We start from the raw sequence: 17,938 nt of genomic DNA on the forward strand, positions 1-17,938 counted from the left end.
GTACTCATAATTGGCTTTTGTTTTCTTATGGTTTTAGCATTTGGGCGTGCACCCCTAGGTGCTATACTCTTAACACAAGTTTATATGTCTGAGTCATTTTTTAAAATGTGTGTCTTTGCATCTATAGCCTCCCCCCTCCACCTCTTCCTTTTCCTTATAGTTTTTCTGTTGAAGTACCTGGGGCATTTGACTCGTACAGTTTCTCACAGTCTGGATTTCGCTAATGCTGATGGAATGGTGCAGCTCAGTATGTGGTCTGCACTTCCTACACTTGGGTGACTCGATCCAGAACTCACGTTCATTAATTAAAACGTTGTTTTAAATTGTGAATATCATCAATTGGCAGCAGCTTATCTCCACATCCTCTACTTTGCTTTATCTACTTACTTTGTTTCTCTGTCTACTTACTTTGCCCTGTCTATGAATAATCAGTCAACTTCTTTGCCACTTGCCATGTTTAGGGGAGGAGGATGTATTCTGATCTAACAAAGTATTCATAACGATCACATTTCTGACCATAAACATTAAGTATGGTGGCTCCTCTGATCCAATAACATGGGCCACATGGAGATGCTTTAAAGGGAGGAAACCAGGCATTTGCCCAGAGACTGATTGGTTTTCTTTTCATCTGCATAGTTCACCAGGTGGGATTCAGCTAAGAAACCAGCCTTTCCCTCACCAGATGACTGGATTTCCTCCGACCACAGCACATAGTGATTTAAAAGAGAACTCTAGAACCACTTCCCACATGTCGGGGTAAATCTTACTGCAGAAGAGTTCTAAAGGCAAGGGGTAGGGGGTGGGAGGAGGGTGTGAACGCAGCAGAAGGACACATGTTTCTGAGTCCAGACTCGTTCTATTTGCCACACGACAGGCCAGTCAATTGGGAGAAGCGGTGTTGGGGCAAGGAATGATGACTTTATTCAGAAAGCTGGCAGACCGAGAAGATGGGGGCTAATGTCCTGGAGAACCATCTTCCCCAAGTCAGAATTGAGGCTCCTTTTATACTAAAAAGGGGAGGGGGTGTGGTTGGTTGGTGCAGATTTCTTGGTGTTGGAATCCTTTGTTCTTGCAGCTGTTCACGCAGGTCAGGTCATGTCATGGTGTCCCTGTAAACCTCCCACAAGGCACATACTGTTCTGCAACTTTTGATCTCTGTATGAATGGAAGAGTGTTGCACCCTTAAAGGTCTGAGCATTGAGAATGGGCTCTCCTGTAGATTTCAGGCTCGAGGCAACATTCTTTTACAAAAGGTGCAGAACCAGCGTGACTCAGCACAGGGAACAGAGCACAGGGTTTGAGCTAAAGGAACAGATCTAATATGGAGTCAGATTTGTCCTTCCCTGTTACAAATAGAGCTTGTCCAGTAGACGCCATCGTACGTAGGGACCCATGTTTTCCACAGGGTTACAAGGAAGAAGAATTTGCAGAGAGACCCCCCCCCCCCAGGATAGCAAAGCTCTGGTGAAAAGGCTATCAAAAAAATCTGTAAAAACCCCCTGAAAAAATACATAATAAAAAGAGAAGAGAACAGCAATAACAACCAAATGAGAAAGAGAAAAAAAAGGAATCTGGACAAAAGAACCAAGTCATCTACCCAAATGTCATAGATCAGAAAACATCTTCCCAGTCGATGAAAGGGTCTGGTGAACAAAGCTAAAATTGTACGTCCATGGTAATACATGTACTTGATTATAATTATTTAAACCACTAATCATTTCATGTAGAGTTTATCCATAGTGTTCGATTGGTACCCAAGCAAAACCCTTTCTGTTACCAGTCAGAGATGAAGAACTCAAATGCATAAAGCATAATGACCATTGATTAGTGGACTAATAACCAGGTAAAAACCTGTCTCTGGGTGAGTTGACCTGACCAGCTAATGCCCTGGGAGGAATTCCCTCCCGTTGAGCGGGCAGGTTTCGTGGCGGGTAATAACCCATTACACCAGCAGGTGCGCCCTTCAGCTGGCCTGACCCTTCTACTTTCTACCCTTTTCACGCCTTTTTGCCCTACCCTTTCATTTCTTAACCTACCTCAAGCTCACTGTTAATTAGACAGTGAAATATCAGGTTTCACCTAGATGGCAAGGTGAAATTTTCCTAAAAGAACATAGCATTCAGTGTCTGGCAATAATTGACTTGCATTAAAATAGCTCTCTAGTGAACTGTTGAGTTTCAAAAGAAGTTTTCTCTGAATGAAAATTTGGCTGGTCACCGTGCTCTGGGCATTAGAAGATCGCATTCTAGGGGAAAAGAGACACATTTTTCTTACAGAAAAATTCCAAATGATGTATGTAGATACTCTCCCTCCAAGAGGGCGAGATTAATCCCTTCCCACCCTCCACCCCACTGGGATAGATTCAGTGACTCCTTCCAAAGAAGAGAGTATGGACTGGGAAGGGAAAAATAGCAATATTATAGTGGAGAAAGCTGGCAGACAGCTCCTTAGCTAAGTGATACAGGGTAACATTGCCAGTGATGTCATGCAGATATCAGGTACCTGCCGATGTGTCGTGAAGAGAAGGGAACTTTGCCTCTTTCCAAAAACACATAACCCCCGTCTAATGAGGAAAACATCACACAAACCCCAATCGAGGGACATTCTAGAAAATTCCTGACTAATGCTACTGAAACTTGTCAAAGTCATGAAAAGATGTGGAAAGATGCAGAAACTGTCACAGCCCAGAGGAGACTAAGGAGACATGGTGATGGCATGCAGTGTGGGATTGTGGATTTCATTCTGGAACAGAAAGAGGACATTTGGTGGAAAAACAGGTGAAACTAGAATAAAGTCATGCCTTTCATTAACAGTAACATAGCCGTTCATTTGTTAGTTATGACAAACAAGATAAAGTTTATTGAAAGATCAATGAAAAAGTTAAAAAATAAATAAAAAATAAACTTTTAAAAAAGTTTATTGAAAGAAATGAAACAAAGACAACAAAAGGTAACGTCTTTTAATTGGGTACTGAGGTACTGAGTATTCAACATAGATTCATTTTAATAATTCAATATTCCTCCTGTCTTGTTGGCGCACTATGTTAACATAGTGAAGATCTATTTTCTGTTTGTAATAGTTGATGGCAGGCTGCTTGGTGTATAAAGGAGAGAAAATCAAGACTAGAGATTTAACATGGCTTCTTAATTCTGTGTGATGCTATAGCTGAGGTCTCAGTCCTAGCTTTGTCCAGAGAGATCTTGTACAAATGTACGCTGTTGGACTCGGGGTGGGTGACTATTCCCTGTGGTCCCCCCCTGCCCCCCAGAAAATAACTGAAGGCACATGTTCTGTTGAGGATGAGCCAGCCATGCAGTCTTTCCATATGGAGACTTGCATGATTATAACTAAAACTTTCATTTGCCTATTACAATTAAAGAACGGCTATAAATTAAGGTAACAATATTAAAACCTCTGGGGGTAAGTCTAAAACTCCTCTCTGTAATTAGAGAGCTACAAAAGTTAAGGAACACTGATTCTTTTCGGCATCAAGGTCTCATTTTGCAAAGAAGCTGGTATTTTGCAAATCATAGCTCTTTCGGGGCTGAGGACAAATTCTGGTTCTTGCTTAGGATGATTGCCTGAAACATCTTGCCCTTTGAGAGCTAGACTATGAGTTCGAGAACACTAATTTCTTACCCTGATGGGACATCTGAGAATCTGGGTGGTCTTGGCCATGTCGTGCCCTTTCTAGGTTAGAGTTTCCATGGTTCTATAGTTAGATGTTGGGTTATTAATCTTACTTGACTCTTGGAATTCAAAAAGCTTGAGCAATTTATTGTAATAATGACAATAATACCCGTCTCCTTAAATAATACAAGCTCTCTGTAGAAACAGAAGGCAATAGTTATAGCTGGTGGATTTGCTTAGTAATTCTTTATATATTCTTCTTTGCACTTCTCTATATTTTTCAAATGTTTGTGTGTGTGTATATATATATATAGTCATATAGACAGAAAGCGGTTTTCGAAAACACTATAAAGACATATACAAAGAGACTTTTCAGAAAGACTTACTGAGTTAAACCAAGGTGTTGTGCTCAGGTGGGCCTTAATCCTTCCCTCTAATGACAGTTTTGCCAGGACAATCTGAAAGCTGAACTGGCTTTAAGTCCACCCCCTGACAGCCTTTTTCCACTTGCCAATCTTAATATTTGTTCTTTCTCTTTATAGATCTTATTCCTCAGTTTTTATCTTCTTTTTTCCATTGGATTAAAACAAACAATGTGTTTTAAAAAGAACATTCCGCATGGTAGATATCTCCAGAGAGCTTATATTTACTTTCAACTGAGTCTTGCCAGACCGCCCAAGTGGATACTCCTGATTTTTCATCATCCATCAACATGTTACACTGTAGAGGATATAGTGACATAAAATTGGTGCAGTCCAGCCTAACAGGACAACACGAAACCATGAGAATGGTTTTCTGTGTAATTCTGAAACAATGGTTCCCTCCTTCCCTCCTTCCTTCCCCAGTTCCCTCCTCCCCTCCCTCCTCCCCTCCTTCCCTTGGAGGTTTGTAAAAGGTAAAATTATGTATATATTAATTTGGTGCCTAAGAATTTTGAATTCTGGAAAATGGGGTTGCCACGTTTCCCATTGGCTAAGAAGATGCTTTCCTTAAGACCGTGCAAACTGTAATCTAGCCTTTTACATCTTTTAAAGTTATACTTGTTTGTTTCATAACCGAATGCCAGCGTGACACTACAGTCAACTGTATCTGAGACTAAAATTATATGTTTTGTGTTCAGTGTGACGAATGAGGACATAGAAAGACTGGATATTTGAGTTTGCCCATGATTATCTGAAGTTGGCAGAGATCTGGCTATGGCTGAGTCATTTATGGTTTGATTATCTTGGCTGATTGCCACCAATCACATTTAAGGATTCTGCCATCACGCAGCCCATTTTTCATACATGCTGACCTGTGTATGTCACACCGTGCAAAGGACTCGATGGGAATTTTAACCTGCAACCTGAGTCTTTAGTTGTAAGAACCACAAGGTGCATCCTGGTCTCCTGAGTTTCTTGTGTAGAATGAAGTGCATAGCCAGTACCAGTTCCATTAGCAATAGTAAAATCAGCCTCCTCTTTGAAGATTTGTCTTAATTCGTGAAGCTGATCACTATAAGGACATCTTTGCTAATTTAGTACATATCTAATACTGCTACTTTTTCAGCCATAAAATTTTCATTCCCAAAAGAGAAAGCTCTTTTACAGTGATTAATTCATTAACTCTGATAGCATCTCTCTACACATTAGAGTCAGCAAACCTTGGCCCGAGGGCCAGATATACCCACTACTGGTTTTTCTACAGCCTGATAGCTAAGAGTGATATTTACATTTGCAAATGTCTGGAAAATGAATCGAAAGAAGAATACTATTTCTCAGCATGTAAAAACTGTATAAAATTCAGGTTTCAGTGTTCATAAATAATGTTGAATAGGCACACTCGTTCATTTGCGGCTTGTCCATGGCTTTCACATTCAGTGGCGGGGTTGGGTAGCCGCGACAGAGACTCCATGGCCTGCAAAACAGAGACTGTCTACTATGTGGCCCATTTCAGAAAAAGTCTCCTGGTCTGGACCAAGCTATTTTTAGAAGGCTCAGCACGAAATGGATAGACATAGAAAAATGGCTACAATGAACTGGCATGGGATGTAAACCAAACATCTCATGTGATATAATTTCTGGTGAAGCATCTTGCCTAAGTGGGGAAAACTAAAATCGAGAGAGTCCAGTAAAAAATCAAAAATCAAAAACCTAAATTTTGTGCAGTGGGAAAGTTGGAAGACGAGAGCACAAGGGCCTTTTCTGGACTAGCATGCTCCCCTCTCTGAAAACAGTGCTGTGCAGCCCTGGGCCAGCAGGAACCCTTGCTGATTGACAGCTCTCAGTTTGGTCTGAGCAGGGAGTGATCAGGGCAACCTTTGAATGTCTAGGGTCTCAAAACGCACATACTCTGGGGGGCCTGTGAAAAGGCTGAATCTGTGTCCTTCCGTGAATGGCCCCCTAGAGATGCTAACAGTCAGGTTGTCAAAAAACCTGCCTCTTCCTTTTATTTTTGTCCGTTTGTAAAGGGATAATGAAGATTAGAGCTTCGGTCCTTGTTAGAACCTTGTCAGTGGTGGAGGACAGAAGTGGCTGAGAACAGTGGTTGTGCTTTGTAATTTCTGGTTTGTGTGTGTACGTGTGTATCTAACGCTGTATTTGGGAGTAAGCTCAGGTATGTAATTTATAAATACATAATATATTTTTTACATATTTGTGTGCTCCAACTTCTTATTCATAGTTTTATATGTGTTATCAAATAGTTTGCATATTTGTTGGCTTAATTTTCTATTGTGTAACAAATTACCACACATTCAATGGCTTAAAGCAACACATTGATGGCCTCTCAGTTTTTAATCCATCAGGAGTCTGGGAATGGTTTAGCTAGATCCTTGACTCAGGGTCTCACAAGGCTATAATCAAGGTGTTGGCCGGGGCTGCGTTCTCATCTGGAAGCTCTAGTCTACTTCCAAGTTCAGGTGGTTTTGGGGCAGAATTCTTTCCTTTGAAGCTATAAAACACATAGTGGCTTGCTTCTTCAGGGTCATCAGGAGAGAGTCTCTGGCTCAGAGAAGGCCTAAACCCTCTGTTACGGACGCCCAGCCGATGAAGTCAGGCCCACCCAGGGTTAAGTTTGCAAAATCCCTTCTAACTTGCCGTATAATGTCACATAATCAAGAGAGTGACATCCATCATCTTTGTCACAGAACGTAACAATCACGGTGTAACACCAGGGAGCTGAGATCACAGATACCATCTCAGAATCTTGGCTGCCATGTGGGGCAAGGAAAGCATGGCTCCAAGGCTCAGGGGGCACCAATGTTGAATCTGAGCTCTCCCACTTACTAGCTCTGTGAATGAACAAGCAGTTTAACTTCGCCATGCCTCAGTGCTCTCAACTGTAAAATGGAGATCGTTCTAGCATCATTTTAGCATCCTAGCACCTACCACTTTGGGCCGGTGCCAGAATTAAACAAGATAATACTTAATAAAGTGTCTAGCCCAGTAACTGGCAAATAGCACTTGGTGACCAGGTGTCAGATATTTTCATCAGCTATTCCCTTTCATACATACAGCTGTTTTATTTATATAGCAGAAAAATAATATTGGACAGCCCCAGAATACACATGACTGGGCCTTCAAGAAAGCAAGATGAGAGGGAGGAATTCCAGATGCAAATTAAGCCTGGTTTTCTAATAGAAAGGGCTTACTAAGAACAAGCTAGTTCTGTAAATGGTGCTTTAACTGCACCCACTAAATATTAGTTGAATTTAAATCTGGACAAAAGCACACACTTAATAATTGTCTGTGGATTAATTGATGTGATTATCTTCTTTTAAAAGTCAAATCCCGTGCTTAACGAAATGATTTTTTCCCCTTTATTGTTACCCACAGAACTGTTTGAACCTGACAGACATTTCATCTGCCCACGTGGTCTCTCCCTTTCTTCTCCGATCTAAGGTAAGTTCTGTTAATATGATACCAATAGAGAAAGTCTCAGTATAAGAACGTTTGCCAAAGGTCTTGGTAAAGTATTGTGTGTCAAACGGAGAAATACAGATAACCAAGCCAGGACCTGAAGCGTCTGTGCTGAACGATAGTTTGTACCCGCCTCCAAGTCTCAAGCTAATAGCCTATATTAAACCCTTCTCCGAAGGGAAGGAGGGTAAACCAAAAACAACAACCCTAGAACAAAACCCTCCCCAAAGACCCTGCTCTAAATTTGCTCGCGTCCTTGAAAATAAAGAGGAACAGATTCCCCTGGTGACAGACTTCCTGCCCTCCAGAGAACGCACCGCCCCGAGTTTCCACATGCTCACAACAGCGGGCAGACAGAAGGCACACAGGGCCGGCTTTTGTTTCCTCACTGTATTGGCTTCTTATTCCCCGGAATGGCTTCTGGCCTGGGAACGGGGAGGAGGGCCTGATCGCCGAGGAACCCTCTTCGGAGTGGCTGCTGTGACTGTGGGCAGAGTCCAGGGAGGCAGGGAAAGGAAAGGGAAATTCCTGGGGGCAGGGACTGTGCCCTCCAGTAACTCAGCCATCCTGGAGTTCCTGCCACGGCTGATGCTTCAAACTCCCCCAGGTTCCTATCAGAGTGAACTGAAGGGCTAACTATTGTAAAGTTTTATAGAAATGAAAGGAGGGAGGGAGGGATGGAGGGAGGGGGAGAGAGAGAGAGAGAGAGAGAGAGATCACACCAACACACAGGAACAGTCTGCGTCTCATTGTCGCGTACGGGTAAACCATCCTAAGTGACAGATCCCGATCTTGCTAAATTGCTCCTAGAATAAAAATTATTTTAGATCGCAGTAGGAACAAAAGGACTGTGGGGTTGGTAGATCATTTTCTTGACTTACTTCAGAATCTATCTCTGTCTATTATCTCTTTTTATCATTAAATAATTGGAGAAACATGGAATAATGGAGACAACCATCCAGAAGTTTCCAAGCACCCAGGTGCTTGACCTTGTGGAGGTCTATATGAACACACATTATCTGGCCTTTATATGGACTAGTTATTGATCTTTTTTATTTATTTGCTGATTTATATGTATTTATTTGGAGGGGTGAGATGCGGGGTCACGAGCAGATTGCATTCATTCAGCACACACTTAGGAAGCATGCACTACTGAGGGTAAGACACTGAAAGACACACAAATGAAACAGAGAGGGACTTTGGCGATAAATTTGCAGTCCTGTTTCAGGATGATAAATCGTGTAACAGGCAGTGTTGAAAGCTGTATACGCCTCACTCATCTTCTGGAAAAGCTGTTCAGAAACACGCAGTGGGGTTGCCTAATTCTAGAAGAGGACGTGAGTGAGGTTGAGTTGGCTGGTAATTCAACAGACCTGGTTAACTCGATTTTTCCAGTTGATCCATAGGCAAACTAAACGCTTCTAGTTAGGGGTAAGCCAGCTCTCGGTTGATTTTATTTTTGTGTCTTTTGGAGGAAAAAACAACCAATCCAAGTGCTATCAGGAAGACAAAATTGCAACCAGCCGGTCAGATGGAGTTTTCACCTCTGAACCAAGTGTTTGGTTTCACCCTCACACTTCCTCCAGCGTGTGTTTCTCATTCCACAATTCCCAGCTGTATTTCCCCCCATTCAACTCAGCTCACCTTCCTTTTAGTCATCAGTGGCAAAACAGGATAAAATACCTTTATTATTATCTGAGGGGCAGCATTACACTTAAGATTTATCTTCTGAAAAACCGGGAAGCCATTACGTTGATCAAAAGGAGAGAAGTAATGGGTGTGACTAGGGGGTTCGTGCTGCCCATGGGTGTTGTAAATTACACTAAGAGAATCTGAGCGTGAGTGCCTTGTGTTACTGGTGTCTCCAATTTGATGACTGCTCTTTTATGAGTGCCTTCCTGTCCTTCTAGACATTTGTTGTGTTTTTCTTAAAGGAACGACCAACCTAATAGATACATATGACTTGCACCACCTGAAGCTTTATTGCTAAGAGGTACATTTTACCCAAGGCTGCACCATCTTTTTGGCACCATCTTTTATGGCTTTTTCCACTCCAGGGAAAGGATGCTAAATCAGAGGTCCGTGTTACTTAGTTGTGGGTTTCTGTGAAAGGTAGAATAAATGATGCTTCTCTCTACCGTCTGTAGGTGTGTCACGTGACAGGGTCTCTCTTGACAGAAGCAGCCAGGAAGTGACTCTCTCCTCCCCAGAGACACCGTTTTCAGATGGCTCTTTTCTGCTCAGTAAAGGTTAGAGAGGAAGTGAAACCTTCTGCATTCTTCTGCTCTGCTGCTTTTTTTTCAGACTGAGCAGAAACGCCTGCCCATACATTCTTCCAAGGACTTGCTGAAAAAAAAAAAAAAAAAGCTTTGAAAAGAGCAGGCAAAAAAGTGTGTCTTTGTTGTCTGTCCTTTGGCTATGAAATAAAAACCAAAACATGACGTTGAACCTGGCGTTAGAAACTGTGGCTGTGATGATTGGCCCAGTAAGCCCACAATATTCTAGAAGCCTGAGCCTGTCCCAGGAGCCAACTCAGCCGTTTCTCAAGAATGAGACGGACTGGGGCCCTGCCGTGGTGTTTCCTCTTGGCGGCCTTTACAGCCGCAAGCTGGGCAGAAACACATGCAAATCAAAATCAAGAACCCCAGAGAGTAAGCTAAATCATTTCCAGACAGGCTGATAATGAACTTCAAGCCTTCATCTCAAATATCAGTGATTTAAATCCATTTATTCTAGCTCTGTATTAGAATATGAGGTTAAACACACAAAGCTACATTTTTAGAATTCTGTCTGTACTAATACTGCCATGTGATTTTTTTTTTTTAAAAGACAACATAAAATAGAGTGATTTTTTTTTAAGTCTAGTTTTTATGTCTTAATAAAGCCGGGGGAAAATTCTAGTATCGAATGAGAAAATATAAAATGCTTTTGGATTTGCTTTCCCTGATTTTGAATGTTTTTCTTTTTCCCTTTTCCTTGATGACCGCACTTTAAGGATTTTAAAATTTAAGCTGGGTGTGAGCTTTGAGGGAGAAGGAAGACGCATTTTATTTCTGTTTGTACCCTAGACAACCAGAAATGGTGGGGTTAGTGTTCATTGAATGCAAGAATCTTCTGCCTCCTACCCTTCTCTTCCTGTCGCCTATTTAATCTGTCCTTTGAATTTTCCTGTTGATGGTAATGTCAGATTTGCACCACTAGCGCCTGGGTCAGCAGTACTGTTTGTACTACTGGGATTACGTGGAGGAGATTACAAGATCTCCCATCTCTAAAGTCCTCCTTTTCCTTTTTTGCCATGTGTCTGGAGATTAGTGAAAAAGTCTGCCTTCAGCTACAGCAGTGGCTTGCCAGGGTCCTCGCTGACTTCCTGTTGATCATTTGCATTTCTATGACCTACTAGAGCTAAACATTTCAAAGAACCTCATAAACTGTGAGGGTTCATTTCATTAAACTACTTCTCTGTCTCTGGGCTGAATATGACAATGTTTTTTGCTCATTTCAGAACCGGAAGATGAAGGCCCCAAAGTTGCAAAGATATTTCTTTTCTGGAATTCTGTGTATATATGCGGTATATCAATAAATCATTCAGTACAGAAAAGAAAAATCTGATTTTTTTTCCCTTTAGGCTGGAAACAAAAACCCTTTTCAGAGATTTTGATGATTCTTCCTTCAAATCTTAGCCTTACACACATGTTCTGCTAACCAAATGGCCTTTATAAAACCAGTAGAACCATCTATCTTTGTGATCAGCAGAGACCATAAAGAAATTAGCTGAAGAATTAAAATTCTCCTTTTCCAGGGCTTTCATCATCTTTCTCTATGAAAATCCCTTGATCTCATCTTGTCTGAATTTTTCATTTAAACTGCTGTATCAGCAGTTCTGAACTTTTTTTTTTTTTTTAAGCGACCCCTTTTGGGCACTCTCAATGTTTGGTGGCCTTCTACAAGATATAAGAAGTGTTTTTCAGAATTTTGAAATGGATTAGAAAGAGAAGAATCTTTGAGCTAGAGCACTGCATTCATTTGAGTGGGAAAATACATGTTTGAAATTGAATCTCTCGGTCCCTGTTATAACTGTGAATCTGCAGGAGTTTGAGACCCAGAATGGAGCATCTCTGCTTTTCACTCAGCCGTTCAGGTACTTCCCTGCCTTGCTTTCTAGTTGCTTCTCAGTGTTTCATTTTCGGGGATGGGCTTGAAGCCGTCTTTTCCTCTTGCTGGCCGGCCGCATCGCACTGTTCAGAGACCAGCTGGTCATGCACTGCTCGGTCCATTCTCTTGATCTTCCTCGGCCTGAGAAGAGACACTGCCCTGACTTTTCCAACAAATCTCTGGTTGCTGCCACTCATTTTATGTTTCAGTACAAAGTGAAGGACCTCTGACCTCCATCTAGTAAGAATCTGACCAAGTGTTTGTGAATTAACCATTTCCATCTTTGCAGACTCGTTTTGCTTTCTTTTCTTACTGTTGCAGAGTCTTTGAGTTTTCTGATGAGCATAAAGATTCCAAGGATGTAGCCCCTCCTGAAAGGAACATCAGGACCCCTTGTCTGGATGGATAAAGGGTCCAGACCTGGCACGTAGGCTGCTGGGATGGTCAAGTGAAAAAAAAAAAAAAATGGCCCCATTAACCGCCTCTTCCACCCGTAGGTCAGTCTTGTTTGAAAACGGTTTGTTTCTAGTGTCTTTTCACCGTAGTTTCTACAATCATCTTGTCAACAAGTTAGCCTAAAAATTATTGAAAGGGCTTCATTAGTTCTCAGCAGGGAAGCTCCCTTTTGGATTCCTCTGTGACTTTTGCTTTGCTGTTAACATATGGCTGCTATGAACTTGTTTTGAAAATCCTGACACTGGAACACATCTTCACTCAGTCAAGTCACTGAAGCCTTCCTCGTGGGCTGGTTGTAAGGGCTTCTTCAACTAGTTGGCAATGATCCCAGAATCTGATCTCCACTGAAAAAATGTCCCCATTAACTCAGCTCCCTAACCTCACCCCTACTTCAGTTCTGTAGGTTGCTGGATGTTGAATGTAAATCACCTTCACTGGAGTTACAGAGAACTGGTTGGGAGTCACACAGATCTCTCTTACTCCTAAGAACTCCTCATTGGGTCTAGATCCTGGCTTATATTGCCTTCTCCAAAAATAAGTGGAGATGCTTTTTCATTTTAAATAATGTGCAGTGACCTGCCAGCAGCTGCAGGGTTGTTTTTTTGTTTTGTTTTGTTTTTTTACTTGCATGGTTCTCTGATGCTGTTGGGGAACGGTAGACCAAACAGATCCACATTCAGGCACATAATGTAACTGCGCCCAACTACAGCCAAGATGTATCAATCTGCTCTTGGCTTCTACTTAGCTGCGTGACTCTTGGCAGGTCACTCTCTCTGGCTTTGATTTTACTCATTCGTAAAATGATGCAATTGGATCAGGTTCTTTCCTGGACTCTTTCTGGTCCTTTCCATCTCTAAAGGTCTATGATTAATAGGCGAGCCACATCATTACGGGTTCTAGCCCGGCGCCCTTGAGCCTTGCTCCCCGTTCCCGGCACGCGTACACTTCTCCACGTAGGGCTCTGGGGGTTTTAAAGAAGGGCAAATGGAAAAGGAGACCTGAAACCCACAAGGTTTCAGTTCTGACTTAGTGTTTTGAATTTCAATGCTTTCCCATCTGAAACAGTGAGTGGACAGAAGAATCCTACAAAAAGAGAGCCCTGAGGTTGGGTGAGAAACACACAACTCCTTTCTATGGTGATTCTCTTTTGGAACAAAACATCACTTCTCAGAGCCAGAAAATTTAAAAAACTAAGAACCAGTGGAGCCATCGTTGCACAAAAAGAAATAGAACATGGTGGCAGGTGTACATCTAACGTGGCCACACCAGCAGGCATCAGAACGAGTTCTGGTTCTCGAGACTGCAAACAACAAGACAAATAAAAAATCAGTGCTACAAGGGAAAACTGCGGGGAATGATGCTACACGCACCAGCATCTCTGAAGTAGCTCTGTGGGCTGAGTAGCACTTGGCTTGGGCTGTGCGACTGTGCCGTGACCAAGAATGGTGGATGATGACATCTCCCCAGTGTTTCCTCCAGCCTCCTACTGAGGCAGAGATGCCTGTTATTAAGGGGTCTGAGCACACAGCCTGCAACTCCTATGTTTGCAACTTTTAAATTCATTTGAGTCCTGACGGACAAATGTGTTCCAGACAAATGATTATCTGCCTGATTTTTCATAGGATTTCGTCATACCAACACTTAAATGAAACACAAAACTGATCAGGGAGTAAGGGAGGTCTGAAATGTGCTTGGGCGTGTGAAGAGAAGATGGAGAGAGACGCTGAGGGCTTAAATAGGAAGAACTAATGAGGGAAAACATATGACACTATTATACTGGAATTTTTCCTTTTTTGGCCATTCCCCAATTTCCGGAGTCGTAACCATCCAGCTCAAGCTATTCCTCTGATATTTTTATATTGTATAAAAATGAAATGTCTATAAAAACACTGGAGCATTTGTAGCTGGCTTTTTGAAAAATGGCACTTATCTGCCCACGAGGGTCTTTCCAACCTTTGCTCAGATTTTTGGTGGGGAAGGGAACATTAGCTTTCCGGTTGAAGTACTGGACCCCACAGGGAATATCTGTTTCTCAGTGACTGATAAATAAGGAGAGGGAATATGATGCGGTCAACACATTTTAAAACATCAGTTTTGCAAAAGTTCCTAAAGAAAACATGACATGCAGGTTTGTGAGGAAAGATTCAAGGGAAGGCAGACCTCATGGAGAAAGTGACACCATGTGAAAGCATGTCGAGTTGGATGAAGAGATTTAGCTAGAGAATCATGAAATAAATGCAAATTGAAAGTCATGTTGGTTTTTCTCTTGGGCTTAGAAAGTTTGGGGAACCATTCAATAACAAATGCTCAGGATCCTTTCCTGAGGCGTTAGGGATGGGAAAGGTTGATTGCTACATGACGGCTCACTGGATGCTTGGGGCTGTTCCGTGTTTTGGAGATAAACAGTGACTAAAATTTAGAGTTTCTGCCCCAAAGGACATTGCATTCTAGCCAGGGGACACTGACACAAAAAAAAAAAAAAAAAAAAAAAAAAAAAGAAAAGAAAGAAAAAGAAATCAGTGCTGTATTATACAGGTTACGATCGTAAAGATCATTAAGTCTTGTCACCGTTCTACCTCTGCAGCGCTGAGAGATGGTCCAAGTTCCTCTGTCTGGCCGGTGCTCACTAGAAATACAGCCCAGCTCTCATGACCCAAGACCAGCGGTCTTCCCGTTTGCCTCCAGCCTTGGCTTGCCCACAGTTGGAAAAGTGTTGCTGCCCTCAGATTTGGAAGTCTACCCTTTTCCCTTTGCGATGGATTTGCGTTGATTTTCTTACGAGTATAAAAGAAGTCGTTCAGCACTGTTCCCATACCACCTTAGGGCGGCAGTGATGGTCCTTAAGATGGAGAAAGGGTTAATTTCCCAGTTGGCGACCTCAGAGTTGTCTAGAGTTGGCCCGACCAACTGGGAGGTCATTAAGCATTCGGGGCACTGCCTGGTACTCTTCACATTGACGCCACACGTTCAGGAAGAGAGCAGTGCTTTTCCAACTTCCATGTGCCCACGAGTCAGCTGGGAATCTTGTGAAAATGCAGATTCTGATTCAAGCTGTCTAGGTGGGTCTGAGATGCTGCGTTTCTGACAAGCAGCCCAGTGATGCTGACGTTGCTGGTCCTGGGACCAGACCCCACTTTGAACAGCGAGGGTCCAGGCGCCCCTGTTCCAGTTTGCTCAGCATCCCATCAAAAGGAATTGGCCTTTTCCTGTCTTCAGTTCCCCATTGCCCTCCTCCCCTCGCTTGGAAGAATCCAGCTTAAAAAAAAGAAAATGTTACGAAACACCAGTGCCAAGCCTGAATTACAATGTTAGGCACGTAATTATCTGGGCAAAAAACAGATGTCTCAAACTGGGGGTTAGCTCAGCCTGCTGCCGGGGCTTAGATGGAAGATTGAGGACCGCTAGATGGAAGAGGTGATCGAGGCCCCATGGTTTATGCAAAGAGGAAAAGGGGTCCCTGTGCCTGAAACTCGGGGAGGAGAGAAGTGAGCAAGGGTCACTGTTGCATAAATAATGTTGGAAACGTGTTCCCCGCCAGATTGCAAACTGAGACTCCTGCGTGCTAATCTTGGCTGCAAGCATGACTCAGTCTGCGTCTGCAAATGAAAGCTTTCATCCTTGGTGGGGAAATAAAAATAGCAAAGAGCGTGTCCCATGCTGGGGGCTTTTCCTCTCTGAGGGGCTGCCACGTCCATGGTTAAGAGCATCTGTTAGAGCCGTCATGAAGGAAGGAGCCGACGTGAGAGGGGACCCGGTCTGGGACGGAGGGCAGAGCTAGTCTGTAGAGAGAAGGGCACACACAAACCCTGTCTTCTTTGGCTCTTGACATCTGCCTACTTGTTCCTTGCTGCAAGTCTTGCAGTCGCCCACCTGGGCTGACCCCGCATATGTGGACCCGCGTCCCGGGGCCCCAGAGGGCAGCTCAGGAGGGAGAAGCCAGGCCTCCCCTCTGTGATCGGGCTGAGCTGGGGAGACCTAGGTTTCCCAAGTCTGTCTGCAAGCTCGCTTTCTTCTCAGAGGGAAAATGGTAACAGTGATACTAAGAAAAAAATTAAATTCATGTCTAAGTGGACAAAAGCTCAACATTTCCCGTTATTCTGGTGGAGACAAAACCCATGGTGGTGGGCCTGGACTTTCACAGCTTCGTGGGGCTTCATTTCAGTCTGAGACTTTGGACCATTTGGTCTGCATTCGGTAAGACCTGGTGGGGGATGTGAGGATAGGATGGCGAGCCAGTGGGAGATGCCTGACTTCAGATTTCTAGGTATTTGCCACAATCTTTTTTTGTTTTAAATTGAAGTATAGTTGATTTACAATGTTGTGTTAATTTCTGGTGTACAGCATAGTGATTCGGTTATACAGATAAACAGATTTCTTTTCATATTCTTTTTCATTATAGGCCATTACAAGGTATTGAATATAGTTCTCTGTCCTAATCTTTTAGGTTGCCTTACTCTCTCTCTAGTTAAGACTTGTCACCCCCAAAGATAATGACCGTTTGCCTTGGAACAGTCGGAATCTCCCTAACACGCTCACAAAGGACAAATGGAATGCTCTGAGCCACTAACCAATGGCCCCAAAGGTTGGCCTCTGAGTGTTTTTGCTGGTGTTTTTAGTTTCAAGTTGAACTGTAGGGGTGACAAGTTGAGGTGAACCTCCCTCATCAGTGACTAGAATGCTTTTCTCTGACCCAGATCAGCCACCCACGGAAACAAACACAAGTTTCCTGGTCGGTATCAGCTCCAGCTGTAACAGCCTCCCAGCCTTGGGGAATAGAAGAGTGAAGGACCACACCCTTTTCTCCATCACCAAATCTCCATCCATTGCAGCGTCGCAAGGATGAGGCTGTGGGGCAGTCTAGCTCTCGCAAGCCTGAGGTTGCCGCATGAGACTGTGATCTTGGTTTGGCAAACACCGCCTATTTCCAGAGGGAGATTCTGGGAAATCAAAGGAAAAAACCCTTTTAAATCAAGTGGCCCTTCTCCCTGCCACTTTGAATGGCTACATCTTTTGTACTCTTAATTGTCCACACTTCCAGATGGGCTGTAGGTGGACACCCACTGACAGGGCCATTTTATAGCTCTGTGAGCCAGCCAGGTTCCACGAAGAGGGGGGAGCAAGGAGGGGCAGAGAAAGGTTTAATCCATTTTTCTTATTGTACCACTAATCTTAAAATGTCACACTGTCTTTAAAGCCAAATAGCATGCTTGCTTCTGTTAGAGTAAATTCTTCACTTTGGAATTAAATTTGCAGAAAAGTTGCAACGATAGTATATAGTTCCTGTATAACCCTCACCCAGCGTCCCCTAATGTTACCTTTTTACATTTCCACTGTTTTTTTAAAAAATTATTTTTCTATTTTTTAAATTGAAGTACAGTCAGTTACAATGTGTCAATTTCTGGTGTACACCACAGCATCCCAGTCATGCATGTATATACCAGTTCCACTGTTTATTTGTCCAAACTAAGAAACCAGCATTGGGGCGGGACTGTTAACAACTAAACTCCAGAGTTTATTTGGGTTTTGTCAGCTTTTCCATTAATGTGCCTTTTCTATCCCAGGAGCCAATCCAGGGTACAATACTGTGTTTTCTAGCATGTTCTTTTCTAGCCAGTCTCCACTTGCACATACCTAGTTGATCTTTTCACCACCTGTTCTGTGCAGGACTCTGACTGGACTGACTCTGAGAGACAAAGATGAAATGGCCTCCAGCAGTTTGCTGTCTGCTTGTTGAGGGTGATGTTCAGATACCACCAGAGGGGTTTGCAAACAGAGCCTCTGGGTTGCAGAGCAGCAGCAGC

General features: G+C 43.0%; 1 long non-coding RNA gene across 1 annotated transcript in view; it reads left to right on the forward strand.

Moving 5' to 3' along the window:
• Positions 1–17,938, forward strand: part of LOC141576399 (uncharacterized) — a 157,039-nt gene that overhangs the window by 3,726 nt on the left and 135,375 nt on the right. The window contains exon 2 of the long non-coding RNA XR_012504775.1: positions 7,446–7,511. This is a non-coding gene — a long non-coding RNA (uncharacterized LOC141576399). The remainder of the gene's footprint in view (positions 1–7,445; positions 7,512–17,938) is intronic.

Source organism: Camelus bactrianus, chromosome X (assembly GCF_048773025.1).
Source record: "Camelus bactrianus isolate YW-2024 breed Bactrian camel chromosome X, ASM4877302v1, whole genome shotgun sequence".
Classification (NCBI taxonomy): Eukaryota; Metazoa; Chordata; class Mammalia; order Artiodactyla; family Camelidae; genus Camelus; species Camelus bactrianus.